General features: G+C 28.6%; 2 long non-coding RNA genes across 3 annotated transcripts; both read left to right on the top strand.

Annotated features, from left to right (window-relative positions):
* Nucleotides 1–74: 74 nt before the first annotated feature.
* Nucleotides 75–1665, top strand: LOC128997065 (uncharacterized). Its single transcript, XR_008491090.1, has 3 exons — nt 75–180; nt 909–968; nt 1533–1665. It is a non-coding gene; the product is annotated as an uncharacterized LOC128997065 (long non-coding RNA).
* A 5340-nt stretch (nt 1666–7005) lies between these two features.
* On the top strand, nt 7006–15377 carry LOC128997064 (uncharacterized). Of its 2 annotated transcripts, none has more exons than XR_008491088.1 (3): nt 7006–7112; nt 14619–14678; nt 15297–15377. It is a non-coding gene; the product is annotated as an uncharacterized LOC128997064 (long non-coding RNA). The 2 variants fall into 2 exon arrangements; XR_008491089.1 differs by lacking the exon at nt 7006–7112 and adding an exon at nt 14335–14428.
* The last annotated feature ends 275 nt before the right edge of the window (nt 15378–15652 follow it).

The raw sequence follows: 15652 nt of genomic DNA, 5'->3' as shown, positions 1-15652 counted from the left end.
GATATAGATAAATAAATCTTGGCTATATCATAGAAAATTTAAATATATGGGCTAAGGGTTGGGTGCCAAACTGTTTTTTTAATGTTTACATATTTCTAATATTTTTCAGCAAATCATTAGCAATGTCTGCCATTCAAAGTTTCGTTGTCGCCGCTGTCATCGCAGCTGTCTTCATGGAAGGTATTGTTAGCGATACACTAAGATGTTATGTCGATGTGTATAAAATACATTTATGGTAAGGCTTGTGCCTTATATAAATATACTAACACAAAATAAGTTAATTAAAAGAAGAGATTATAACAATAAAACACTTTTGTATTAAGAAAGAACTACAAAAAAATAAAATATAACATTTACAAAACAGTCCAAAACAGTCAGCTGATCATATGATAATTCTTACACTCAAAGAACAATTGAGACAGTAAGTAGCAGATTTATATTAATGGCAAAACTATGTAGCCACAATAGGTTAGTTATGAAACAATAGTTATGAAATTGATGTAAATAAAATAATATAGTTTAAAATTTCATAAGGAGCGGCTTTATTGGGATTTATGGAAAAATCTTCCAGTTTTACATTATTTATTTTGGAGTGTAAGGTAGATTAGAGTGTAAAGTTTCAGTTTTAAGATACAAACCATAGTTGTTAATATAGCTATGGAATTGAATCTTCAATTGATAAACACATTTAAACATCGTATGTTGATGAGGGAAATTGATCGGTTTTTTATATTAAATAACATAATGATTTGAATACAGCATAAAGAGGCAGTTCTAATTGCGACTAACTTATCCGATGATTTCTATTTTTTTCAAAATTGGCACCCTTAAGGGACGATCCAACTGTCATTGTAACATTTTTTAGCTCATCATTGAATTTGCTGACAAGTTTTATAATTTATTTTCAGGTGTCCTTGCTAGAGGGGGCCTAATCGGGGGGAAGAAGAAGTAATATAAACAAGTGCACAGTAAGTATTATGGTTTATTTGCATTGACATATTACAAACACAAAGTGTATATAGACTTTTTCATAATTAAATTTCAACTTTAACGCAACATCTTCAAGACAAATCTATATAATGTTTATTTTATACATGAATAGCTTATCAGTTGTTTCTCTTGTGAAGCAGGAAGTTCTAATCTTTCTTGAAATATTACGTTTACACAGCAATTTAATCTGGAGTGTTTTGTATAGACAATAAATGTAAAAACAGGTAGGCTCTCAATAAACAACATCTATTAGTAAAGTAAATTTTTTAAATTAGTTTAATTTAATTGTGTATCGTGTTTCATATCGATTTAATAACAACTGAGCCATGCGACATGATATTGATTTCTATTAGTAATGTAAGAGGTCCGATTGTCATGACTCAATAACTTAGCTGGGTTAAATACCTCCAATGTCAAATACTTATCTCTGCAGCTTGTGTTGGAAACTAAATCAAAAAGCTTATATCTGTTGCAACAATATGGATAGTCGAAAAATATTTTAGACAATATAATAATGTGAGACATGTTCTTTTCGTTCACAGAAGGAGGACGATGAAAAAGAAGAAGTGACTTCTCCAAAGCTTATGATGTTCATCATTCTATAAGAGATTATTAAACTAAATAAAAAAAATCCTTGAATGTTAATTGAAACCTTAGAGAACCTTAGTTGTTAAATACCAAAAGAAACATATAAGTAAAAAATAATGACATAAGTTTTACGTACCTAATAATATTCTAGAGTAGGTTCTGATTTTAAAATTTAAATCATAGTTTTAAAACTGGAGTTAACATTAAGCATTTTTTTATTATATTTATCATGATTTTATTGGTAGAAATAAAAATTAAATCGATTTTATTTTTGTAAATTATAATCTCCTGTTAAAATCTCTCATTAAATAATGAATACATTATTTAATTTTTGAGCAAATTTTTTTCTTTAGAGTGTTTTTTTGGTTTGATTATGATAATATTGTTTTGTTTTTTCTTCTCCAAGACGGGGTGAGCTATTTAAAATTTCACTTCTGAGCACAATCCTAATATTATACAGCACTTTGCTGCTATGGAGTACTAATAACATCGTACGTAAACTTATTATATCTAGTAAAGTATTCTTTTCGTTAAAGTCTGGTTTTAATACAGCACTTAATATTTTAAAGCAAAGTAGGATTCTCCAATATTTAAAGTTAACAGAGCTTACTATAAAAGATATTAAATAAGGTACTAATGGTTGTGGTTTGGTCTTTAAAAGAAATAAACTGTACGTTAAAACTTTCATGCTTTCATACATTTAATTTCAGACATACGCTTTTAAGAGCAATATTAATAAACGTTTTTTTCAGTATAATTTTTTACATATTGGGTTTATTTTCATTTTGACCTGCATTTGGATCTTGTAAACTATAAATATTGCATCACACTTTATATCATGAAAATTCCCTTGGTTTTAAAAATAGTAAAAAAAGGGTTTTAAATTGCCGGCATTTGATAGTATGATGGTCAACTTAAGTTTTTATGATAGGATACATTTAGTTTTAAGTAAATTAAAATGTACTTAAAACTAAGTAAGTTTAAAGAATGTTTTTAATTCTTTTGAAGAATTGAGTATCTTTTGATATACTTAACCATTTGCGAACTACAGAGGGATAAAGGTTTAATTCAGGCAAGGCTCTCATAACAGCTGTTTTTAATCCGTCGACCATTTCAAATGTGAGCTGTTTAATAGCATTGTTGGATTAATAAACAATTATCACTACTGGTAAACATATTTACACTTTCCATATTATGAGTCGTTAGAAATAGTAAAAATACACAAGATCTATTATAATGAATTACTTGCAGTTGCTCTATATTGAACTAAAAAAGTATTTAAATTAATTACTCTTTTGCATTTTTGGTATTGAGAAGTGATACTGACAGCATGATATTCACAAAATAAAAGTTTCAACGAATGGTATGTTTCATTTATACGAATTACATACAAACTGTTGCTTGTATTGTACTATAGTAATGAGAAAAGTAGTTGAAAGTGTATAACGGAAATCGGCTGTATTATAGATTCAAACTAAACTTTACTAATAACATAAGTTTTCTAGGATCTGTGGGCTATGAAACTAATTCTATTTTGAATGGCTTGTATTTGACATGGTGGCCTCTAAATTGTTTTAGAAAATGTTCAATTGAATCAAAATTTTACAGTAAGTTAATACAAAAATAGATTTTCCAAAGAATACTTAGACCCGTTTAAATGATTTAACATGCAATTACCTTTTAAACCTACCATTGGTTTAAAAACCACATACTTTTACTAGGTAAATGAGCTTTAAATATTAAATAAACAAACTCTGAAAATATAACGTAATTACTTTTCGTAAATATAGCATCCTTATAAGGGTTCCTTCCACTCCATAAAAATATATTTACTTACGCATTGAAAATTTGACAATGTTGTGTGTTGCAATAAATATTAATAAAACATTGTTATTTTAATCAATATGTTAATACCTATTCAAATAACCAATGCATACAATATACTGTTTCACATCCTATAAATACCAAATGGCTTAGCAGTTACATTAAACATCGTAAACGTGTAAAAGAAGGAGGTTGACTATTGTGACAGTACAAATGGGGTTGGGTAAAGTAAAAACTCCTTGTAAGTCAACAACTAAATGAGCTCAAGAGAATTCTTAGCAATCGTCATGTAACAAACGAGAATAAAGTATAAACAAAATTCTCGTAACAAGGAATATCTTTGAGTAATGTGTTTCATTTCCGTTACTAATGACCAACACTTTCAGCAGCGAGAACTTACATTTTATTTATCTTTCTCAAGATATTGTACTTTCTTACTTCATTGCAATGTATTAACGTGTATTGCAACTTTTTCATAACCAAAACTGAGAGATATTTATTCCCATAGACTTTTTTTATTGATAAACATTAAATGTTCAATTAATTATTATAAGACTTAAGTAAGAATAAATAATTGGAACTAAAATATATAAGTAAAACATTATATACCTATGTATTTCACCTCTATGTTCAACTTATTTTAGAACGTCCTTTAAATTTTTTAATGGTGAAAAAAAAACTGTATTTTCTTGTATCACGTATTATATGATTTGTTCTCGGTTTTAACATCACTCAAAAAAATATTATTATACAAATTCAGTTTTTTGACAAAACGGAAAAAGGTTTTCACACAAATTCCGTCATACCTAACCGGTCATGGCAGCTGTCTTCATGGAAGGTATTGTTAGCGATACAATAAGATGTTATGTTGATGTGTGCAAAATACATATATGGTAAGGCTTGTGCCTTATATAAACATACTAACAAAAAATAAGTTAATTAAAAGAAGGGACGATCCAACTGTCATTGTAACATTTTTAGGTCATCATTGAATTTGCTGACACGAAATTTTATAATTTATTTTCAGGTGTCCTTGCTAGAGGGGGCCTAATCGGGGGCAAGAAAAAGTAATATAAACAAGAGCACAGTAAGTATTATGGTTTATTTGTGAAAATTTAATAGCATTTTTTGGGGCTAGGCTTTATATTTAAAGTTCGAATTTACGTTGACTGTACGATTTTGGTTATTGTAATTGAAAAATTGTAAGAAACAATACCAAATATCTGTTTGTTTTTGTTGGAAAATCAAAAAAAGATAGTCAACATTACTTGTCCATAGTAAACATTCTTCTGCATAGAACTTTCTTAGGTAATAAACATATAACAAAAAAGAGGATTTTACAGTAGAGTTGTGAAAAGTATAGATTCAAAATACGCAAGAATATGTCACATTATGTTAACTGTGTATTGCGTAAATGTTGCTTTTAACCTTTAATTTTCACATTTCAGTAACTCTATTTAGCATTATTTATGTTCTATTTCTATTAACCAGTTGATGTTTGAGTTTAATTTATCACAAGGGTCAGTAGGAACTTGCCCCTTTTTATTACTTATTTGTTTAAGATAATGTTATAATATTTCATCTTGCTCAATATACTTTTTTAGTTATTCTTTAAATAACTACCAAATGTTTTGTTTAATAATCTTAGTTAATCAGTATTAACAAGTTTAATTAGTATTATATTGTTTATTGGTTTTTACTAAAGTTATAATACATGCTACATTCAATATCCATGTGAAATGAATACGAAAATTCAGCTTACAAATGTGATAACTCTATATTTTATATATTTTTGTAAACTTAATGAAATGTCGGTTTTAAATTAACTGTTGTAAATTGAACGAATTATTGTTTTTACGTGGCTAATGATCTTAGTATTTAACACGACGAAACAGTGACGAAATAAAACAACTGAAATAACACTAGAGTCCCTTATTATAAAAGCTTTTTGTTTAGTGGAATGTAGTTTTCGCTGTATCATTGTTTGAGTAACGTGCAAATGCAATTGTGAAATGCAACACTCAGTAAATAAGTTTCGTCACAAAGAGTTTCAGTCCTATAAAAGAGATCCACCGTGTATGATCCACAGAAGCCAACAACTGGTGAGTATGATAAGTCGGTGACTAGAATAGGTAGCTTAATACAAGTACTCGATAACAAGATAACTTTACTGATAAAATTCTGAAATTCCAACACATATCGTGATATGATGCTGTACATACAACTGTTTCATTTGTCAACTGTCATTTAAGACGTATAAATAATTTAACTATATAATCTTTTTTTAGTCGCAACCTAAATGTATAAACAAAAGTAATATTTAAGTTAACCAAAAGTGATAAAAACTACCAAATACATATTAAAACATTATTCACTTAAGCTGTATTGTATTAGTGTATGTGCTTAAAATAAATACACTATTTTCCTGTGGTCCCTCGTAAATACCATTGTTTAATCGGATGGCTTCAAAGAAATTCAGTAAATATTTTCTAATGACAAAAATGGGTACATTTCTAGAAGCAAATATTTACTTTTAAATACTCTAGTTTTTTTGTTGTGTTTAATTATGTATACATACATCTAAACATAACGAGATAAATTAGGATTTTATAATTAAATGGTTTACATCCTATTTTCATCAATGATAATCATAATATGTTAAATCTTCTAGTAAATTTCTAATTCATTGCGCCTAAAACTGTTTGATACATAACTGTTTTGTTAAAACTATTGTACCTGTTGTTAAAATTCTAACAATTGCTAAGTATTACAGGCGTCATTTTAAAACGAATAACAGTCACAGCTTTTGATGACTTTAAAATATTCGACTTAAAGACTTTGGAAATACTCAAGATGTACATAACAAATCTATATAATCATAATTTCTTGTAAATATCTGATCTTTTTTAAAAAGCTAATCTTGTTTTTTAGTGTTTTCTAAAAATAGCCTTACTCATATCCGCTTTAGGTTGTCCATAATAACGATTATAAATTGTAAAAAAAACCATTATTTCTATTTCTTCTCCTTGGTGGTGTTCTATGATTTTTTCCATAGTTGCAAATCGGCTCTTACAATGATTACTAAAAAAGGCAGCACAGTGTTAAGTCATTTTTATTTTTAGTATATCAATCCAGGCTGTCTCGCTTATTTCCATGATGTAATATTTACGCTAACCCAAACTCAAATAGTAAATATTTCATTTCAACCAATTTAGTATATGTTTTTAGCAAACTGTTAAATTAGCAAACATATTGACTGTTTACAATTACCATATGTTCTTCTTCTCACTTTTAATTTCTAACAAGACCTGGAGTTTCATAACAATTTTGTTTCCATGTTAATCTTATGGAGAAATTCGAAACTTTAAAGGGCCCCAGGGCGCCACTCTCCAAATATTTCCCTAAAAAAGAAAGTTTCCTGTACAACTTCACGTTTATGCTCTTTCCAATGACACCAATAACATGTCAATCGGTTTAGTAGTATCGGAGAAGTAATTGTCACAAAAGCTGCTTGCGTATTAAAGAAGTATAGATGTAGATAAATAAATCATGGCTTTATCATAGTAAATTTAAAAATATGGGCTAAGGGTTGGGTGCCAAACTGTTTTTTTATGTTTACACTTTTCTAATATTGTTCAGCAAATCATCAGCAATGTCTGCCATCCAAAGTTTCGTTGTCGCCGCTGTCATCGCAGCTGTCTTCATGGAAGGTATTGTTAGCGATACACTAAGATGTTATGTTGATGTGTGCAACATACATATATGGTAAGGCTTGTGCCTTATATAAACATACTAACACAAAATAAGTTAATTAAAAGAAGAGATTATAACATTGAAACACTTTTGTATTAAGAAAGAACTACAATAAAATAAAATATAACATTTACAAAACAGTCCAAAACAGTCAGCTTATCATATGATAATTTTTACACTCAAAGAACAGATGAGACAGTAAGTAGCAGATTCATATTAATGGCAAAACTATGTAGCCACAATAGGTTAGTTATGAAACAATAGTTATGAAATTGATGTAAATAAAAAAAATATGGTTTAAAATTTCATAAGGAGCGGCTTTATTGGGATTTATGGAAAAATCTTCCAGTTTTACATTATTTTTTTTGGAGTGTAAGGTAGATTAGAGTGTAAAGTTTCAGTTTTAAGATACAAACCATAGTTGTTAATATAGCTATGGAATTGAATCTTCAATTGATAAACACATTTAAACATCGTATGTTGATGAGGGAAATTGATCGGTTTTTTATATTATGATTAAAATAACATAATGATTTGAATACAGCATAAAGAGACAGTTCTAATTGCGACTAGCTTATCCGATGTTTTCTATTTTTTTCAAAATTGGCACCCTTAAGGGACGATCCAACTGTCATTGTAACATTTGTTAGGTCATCATTGAATTTGCTGACACAAAATTTTATAATTTATTTTCAGGTGTCCTTGCTAGAGGAGGAGGCGCTCTAATCGGGGGCAAGAAGAAGTAATAGAAAAATTGCACAGTAAGTATTATGGTTTATTTGCATTGACTTATTACAAACACAAATTGTATATAAACTTTCCATAATTAAATTTAACTTTAACACAACATCTTCAAGACAAATGGATTTATATTACGTTTATTTTATACATGAATAGCTTATCAGTTGTTTCTCTTGTGTTAGCAGGAAGTTCTAATCTTTCTTGATATATTACGATTACACAACAATTAAAACTAGAGTGTTTTGTGTAGCCAAGAAGTGTTGATACAGGTAGTCTCTCAATCAACCTTTATTAGTAAGGTCAATCTTTGAGTTTAGTTCAATCTAATTGTGTGTTTCATATCGATTTATAACAACTGAGTCATTAGAAATGTAATTGATTTCTTTTAGTAATATAAGTCGTCCGATTGTCATGACTCAATAACTTAGCTGGGTTAAATTAAATACCTGCAATGTCAAGTAGTTATCTCAACAGCTTGTGTTGGAAACTAAATTCATAAAAAAGTATCCGTTGTAACAATATGGATAGGCGAAAGATATTTTAGACAATATAATAATATGAGACATGTTCTTTTCGTTCACAGAAGGAGGACGATGAAAAAGAAGAAGTGACTACTCCAAAGCTTATGATGTACATCATTCTATAAGAGATTGTTAAACTGTAAAAAAAATCCTTGAATGTTTATTGAAACCTTTGAGAACCTTAGTTGTTAAATACTAGACACATATAGGTAAAAAAATAATGGCATAAGTTTAAGTTTTACGTACCATAATAATATGATAGAGAAGGTTCTGATTTTTAAATTTTAATCAGAGTTTTAAACTGGAGATTACATTAACTTGCACGAACAGTTTTAATTTACAAAGGGGATGACGTTAAAGATGATAAAAACTGGAGACCTATATCTATTTGCTCTGACTTACGACGAAGTGTTGAAAGAGTTCTAGACAAAAGATTATTGATAACAAAATTTCCTTCAAGGAAATATGAGCGTTTTGTAGTTCTTAATAAGTAATAAGTTTTTGATTTATTCGGTATGGATAAATTTATAAAGTCGCAAAACTATTACTTCCTATACTAAAGTAAGAGTTTTATGTTCTGTGGAGTTTGGGCCAGTTGAAACCTAATTGCTGATTTTAAAATGGGACTGTCCTTGGTTAGTTTGAAATCCTTGCTTTTTTTCACGGAACCAGTTGATCCTAGTCCAGTGAAAAACTAGTAACTTGTAGATTACTAAGTATTAAAAAATTTATCAATCTAACATATAATAATTAACTCAACGTATTCTTATATCTCCCATTCAGTTTTTTCTGCTTCGCAATAAATTGTGTATAACAATAAATACATTAAGTTTAACCAAATGGAGTTGTTTATTATCAAACAAAAATAGTATTTAAAATAATGACTAATTTTAATTTTTGTAACTAAGAATTGTGATATTGACAGCATGGAATTCACAAAATGAAAGTTTCAAAGAATAGCACGTAAAATTTAATACGACACAATATATATAAACATCGTTAAAATGTGTAAAAGAAGGAGGGTGAATATTGTGACAGTACAAATGGGGTTGGGTAAAATAAAAACTCCTTGTAAGTCTACAACTAAATGAGATCAAGAGAATTCTTAGTAATTGTCATGTAACAAAAGAGAATAAAGTATAAACAACACTCTCGCAACGAGGAATATCTTGAGTAATGCTTTTCATTTCAGTTACTAATGACCAACACACTCGGCACTGTAAACTTACAATAATTTATTTATCTTTCTCTATTTATTATATTTTCTTACATCAATGTACTTTGTAAGAATATTTTCATAACAAGAACTAAGGAATATTTTACGTTTTTCACAGCCATTTCGTTAGTTGCTAATAATCTAACTTTAAATTTTACATGAGTTAGTAGTTGACTGTGAACATATTATTGGAGTTATAATATAAAGCGTTATTTATTGTGATTTTTTTGCCTATATATTTTACAATGCAGTTTAACTAATCAACATTATGTAGGCCTACATGTTTAAGTTGTTTTCATCTAATTTAGCACACGGGTCTGTGAAGCCTTTGCACCTCGTTTATTATCTAATTTTCCTTAGCTTATGTCCTAATTTTTCAAGTTACTCCATACGGCCTTGGTTTTTGAATATACTTCATTACTTGCTGTTATGTGTGTCGTTTTTATTGACACCTACTAAAATGTTTTTTTCTACACTATGCTGTTATATAGTGTTATTTGTCTTATTCAGTGCTTAAGTTTAAATATCGAGGAGCAAATCAATAACTTTTAGATCAAAAATGGAATTTCTGTATTAATAAGGTATGACAATATCGTCTAAAGGTATAATTGCAAGCATTTCTTGGTATAAGCTGGAAAATTTACTTGTTTTATTTTTCCACAAAACATACTCTTTGTTAAACCACCTGTTAAGTATTATACAAAAAACATTCTCAATTACACTAAACCTTGTAGACAACAATGCAAAATAGATATAAGCTGATCACCGACGAAGTAGGGAAGCTGGGCCTCCAACGTACGAGCTGGTTTTCTCCCTAATCAGTGAATGAGTAAAAGAAATGACCATTGCAAACCTCTGTTTGTCAGCACTGGTATCTTAACAATTGTCAGTCATTACATTTTTATGTCAGCCGACCATGTGAAGGCAAATCTACATAATGAGAAACTTTAAATTAATAGGCCTGTGGCAAAATCATCAACCGCCAAAGTACTTTTAACATAGTATCATATTTCAATCTATGGAAGTTTTTGTGTATATAGTGTAAATAGAAAATTTGACGCAACCCATCCGGCTCGGTTGGTCTCGGTCAAGGAGGAGGTAATTAAGGTCTGTATATGTAATTTGGGTTACGAAAAAACACCCAGTAAAAAAATAATCACCCATTAGATGATTGAAAACACAAAACATCGTAACACGTTGTGTAAGCACATAGTTTTCTAAACATTACAAACCCGAAACATAAGTGCTTATTAGTAGAGTTATCGACAATGAGTGTCGGTCGCATTCTAGTAAGTTTACTTCATTTGGAGAGAATTGTTTGGGATCGCTATTGATAATCCATTGAATACTCAGTGATAAAGACATTTCAAGGGAAATGCACTTACCCTCTTTAGTTCATGTGTTATTTACAGCAAGGTGAAAACATGAGCTAACATACCGTTACATCAAGGAAACAATAAACAATTTATTTATGTGTTGAAATTTTATTACATATAAAACGAAGTAATTAAGTTGGTTTTGAAATAAAAGAAAACTAGTTAGCTACTTAATAGTTTTAAAGCTATAAAATATAAAATAAATACGATACCTTTCATGAAAAATTCGTTTCTCTTATCAAGCTGAGCCTAAATTTTACATAACACTCTCACGAGTTTTTATCACAATTATATGAAGATGGTGAAGTAATAGTTGTTTCCTGTATGCAATTAGTTTATGATTGTGCACTATTCATTATTAAAAAAATATGATGTGAAAATGTTTTAATAGTTTTGTTACGCTTGTGACTCAATATAATTTATAAATTGATGTCAATTTTGCGAAGAAATCATAACAGTTTAGACATTTTATGGCTCAATAACTTTAAAAGCACAATTAAATCATAGTTTTTAAGTTCAATACGCAAATTTGATGTCTTTAAAAAGTTATACTTACTGTCTTTAAAAATTAATTTAATATAAAGCTAATGTTTTGTACAAAAAATGTAAACTAGACAAAATCTTTGAGAAGAATATGTTTTTAACACTATACGTGTATCTAGATAATTCCAAACAATCGTTAAAACTTTGGAAATACTAGTCGTTATAAAAAAGTGAGTCATTACATACTTTAGGCGATGTGTTTCAAGTTTGAGATTCGTTGATCACTTAAAATATGCTCTTCATCATTCATAGTAATATATTTTTATAACTGTTAGTAACATTTAAAAAGTAATAACATTTTTTGGGCAAGGCTTTCTATTTAAAGTTTGAATTTAAGTTGACTGTACGATCGATTTTGGTTATTGTAGTTGAATAATTTGAAGAAACAATACCAAATATCGGTTTTTTTGTTGGCAAATCAAAAAAAGATAGTGACCATTACTTGTCAATAGTAAACATTCTTTCTGCATGGAACTTTCTTAGGTGATAAACATATAACAAAAAAATGAGGATTTTACAGTAGAGTTGTGAAAAGTATAGATTCACAATAAGCAAGAATATGTCACATTATGTTAACTGTGTATTTCGTAAATGTCTCTTTTAACCTTTAATTTTCACATTTTAGTAACTCTACTCAGCATTATTTATGTTCTATTTCTATTAACCAGTTGATGTTTGAGTTTAATTTATCACAAGTGTCAGTAGGAACTTGCCCCTTTTTATTACTTATTTGTTTAAGATAATGTTAAAATATTTCATCTGGCTCAATATACTTTTTTTGTTATTCTTTAAACAACTACCAAACGTTTTGTTTAATAAGCTTAGTTAATCAGTATTAACAAGTTTAATTAGTATTATATTGTTTATTGGTTTTTACTAAAGTTATAATATATGCTGCATTCAATATCCATGTGAAATGAATACGAAAATTCAGCTTACGAATGTGATAACTCTATATTTTATATATATTTTTTAAACTTAATGAAATGTCGGTTTTAAATTAACTGTTGTAAATTGAACGAATTATTGTTTTTACGTAGCTAATGATCTTAGTATTTAACACGACGAAACAGTGACGAAATAAAACAACTGAAATAACACTAGAGTCCCTTATTATAAAAGCTTTTTGTTTAGTGGAATGTAGTTTTCGCTGTATCATTGTTTGAGTAGCGTGGAAATGCAATTGTAAAATGCAACACTCAGTAAATAAAAGTTTTGTCACAAAGAGTTTCAGTCCTATAAAATAGATCCGCCGTGTATGTTCCACAGAAGCCAACAACTGGTGAGTATGATAAGTCTGTATCTAGAATAGGTAATACAAGTACTCGATAACAGGATAACTTTACTGATACAATTCTGAAATTCTAACTTATGTCGTGATATGATGCTGTACGTACAGCTGTTTGATTTGTCAACTTGCATTTACGACGTATAAAGAATTTAACCATATAATATTTTTTTCGCAACTTAACTGTATAAAGAAAAGTAATAATTAAGATTACCAAAAGTGATAAATACTACCAAATACATACCAAAACATTATTTACTTAAGCTGTATTATGTTAGTGTATGTGCTTAAATTAAATATACTATTCCCTTGTGGTCCCTCGTAAATACCATTGTTTAATCGGATGGCTTGAAAGAAATTCAGTAAATATTTTCTAATGACAAAAATGGGTATATTTCTAGAAGCATGTATTAATTTCAAATAATTTAGTTGTTTTTTGTGATTAAAATACGTATGTTTCCTTTTGAACATATCGAGAAAAATTTAGATTTTATAATTAAATGGTACATCCTACTTTCCCCCGTAATAATCATAAAAATATGTTAAAACTTCTAGAAAAAATTAATTCATTGCGCCTGTAACTTGTTTGATACCAAACTGATTTGTTAAAACTATTCTACCTGTTGCTCGAATTCGATCAATTGCTAAGTATTACAGGCGTCATTTAAAAACGAATAACAATCACGAATTTTGATGACTTTAAAATATTCGACTTAAAGACTTTGGAAATACTCAAGATGTACATAACAAATCGATATAATCGTAATTTCTTGTAAATATCTGATCATTTTTCAAAAGCTAATCTTGTTTTTTAGTGTTTTCTAAAAATAGCCTTACTCATAGCCGCTTTAGGTTGTCCATAATAACGATTATAAATTGTAAAAAAACCATTATTTCTATTTCTTCTCCTTGGTGACGTTCTATGATTTTTCTATGTTTCCATAGTTTGCCAATCGGCTCTTACAATGATTACTAAGAAATGCAGCACAGTGTTAATTGAGTTTTCTTTTTAGAATATCAATCCAGACTCTCTCGCTTATTTATATTGTAATGTTTACGCTTACCCAAATTAAAAAAATAAATATTTCATTTTAACTAATTTATAAAATGTTTTTAGCAGATTGTTAAATTAGCAAACATATTGACTATTTACAATTAACATATGTTCTTCTTTTACTTTTAATTTCTGACAAGAGCTGGAGTTTTGTTTCCATGTTAATCTTATAGAGAAATTTGAAACTTTAAAGGGAACCAGGGCCTCACTTTCTAAATATTCCCCTAAAAAGAATGCTTCCTGCACAACTTCACGTTTATGCTTTTTCCAATAACACGAAAAACATGTCAATCGGTTCAGTAGTATCGGAGGAGTGATTGTCACAAAAAGCTGCGTGCGTATTAAATAAGAATAGATATAGAAAAATAAATCTTGGCTATATCCATAGTAAATTTTAAAATATGGGCTAAGGGTTGGGTGCCAAACTGTTTTTTTATGTTTACACTTTTCTAATATTTTTCAGCAAATCATTAGCAATGTCTGCCACCCAAAGTTTCGTTGTCGCCGCTGTCATGGCAGCTCTCTTTATGGAAGGTATTGTTAGCGATACAATAAGATGTTATGTTGATGTGTGCAACATACATATATGGTAAGGCTTGTGCCTTATATAAACATACTAACACAAAATAAGTTAATTAAAAGAAGGGACGATCCAACTGTCATAGTAACATTTTTTAGGTCATCATTGAATTTGCTAACACGAAATTTTATAATTTATTTTCAGGTGTCCTTGCTAGAGGGGGCCTAATCGGGGGCAAGAAAAAGTAATATAAACAATTGCACAGTAAGTATTATGGTTTATTTGAATTGACTTATTACAAACACAAAGTGTATATACACTTTTTCATAATTAAATTTCAACTTTAACACAACAGCTTTAAGACAAATGGATTTCTATTCACGTTTATTTCCTGAATGAATATCTTGTCAGTTGTTTCTCTTGTGTAATCCAGTAGGTTCTAATCTTTATTGTCATATTACGTTTACACAACAATTTAAACTGGAATGTTTTGTATAAACAAAAAATGTAAATACAGCTAGGCTTACAATTAACATCTATAGTTAGGTCAACTTTAAGTTAAGTTTAATCTAATTGTGTATCATGTTTCATTTAGATTTAATAACAACTGAATCATTAGAAATGATATTGTTTTCTTTTAGTAATATAAGTCGTTCGATTGTCATGACTTAATAACTTTGCTGCGTTAAATACCTGCAATGTCAAGTAGTTATCTCTACAGCATGTGTTGGAAACTAAATTCAAAAACTCGTATCTGTTGTAACAATATGGATAGGAGAAAGATATTTTAGACAGTATTAGATTTATTATTGTATTCAACTTTTGTAAGACAACATGATGTATTCAGTTAATAATATGAGACATTTGTTTTTTCGTTCACAGAAGGAGGACGATGAAAAAGAAGAAGTGACTCCAAAGCTTATGATGTACATCATTCTATAAGAGATTATTAAACTATATAAATAAATGCTTGAATGTTCATTAAAACCTTAGAGAACCTTAGTTGTTAAAAACTAGAAACATATAAGTAAAGTAAAATAATGGCATAAGTTTTACGTACCTAATAATAATTTAGAGAAGTTTCTCATTTTAGAAATTGATTCATTGATTTTAAACTGGAGCTAACATTAAGCAATTGTTTATTATATTTATTATGATTTAATTGGTAGAAAAAATATAAAAAAATAGACATTTCATTTTCGCAATTTAAAATCTTTTGTTAAGATTTATTGACCTAT

Source organism: Macrosteles quadrilineatus, unplaced genomic scaffold, assembly GCF_028750875.1.
Source record: "Macrosteles quadrilineatus isolate MER2022 unplaced genomic scaffold, UCM_ALF_1.0 Scaffold_6__1_contigs__length_79288215, whole genome shotgun sequence".
NCBI classification, from domain to species: Eukaryota; Metazoa; Arthropoda; class Insecta; order Hemiptera; family Cicadellidae; genus Macrosteles; species Macrosteles quadrilineatus.
Note: the sequence above shows the minus strand (reverse complement) of the source record. Positions and strands in the feature narration are given on the sequence as shown.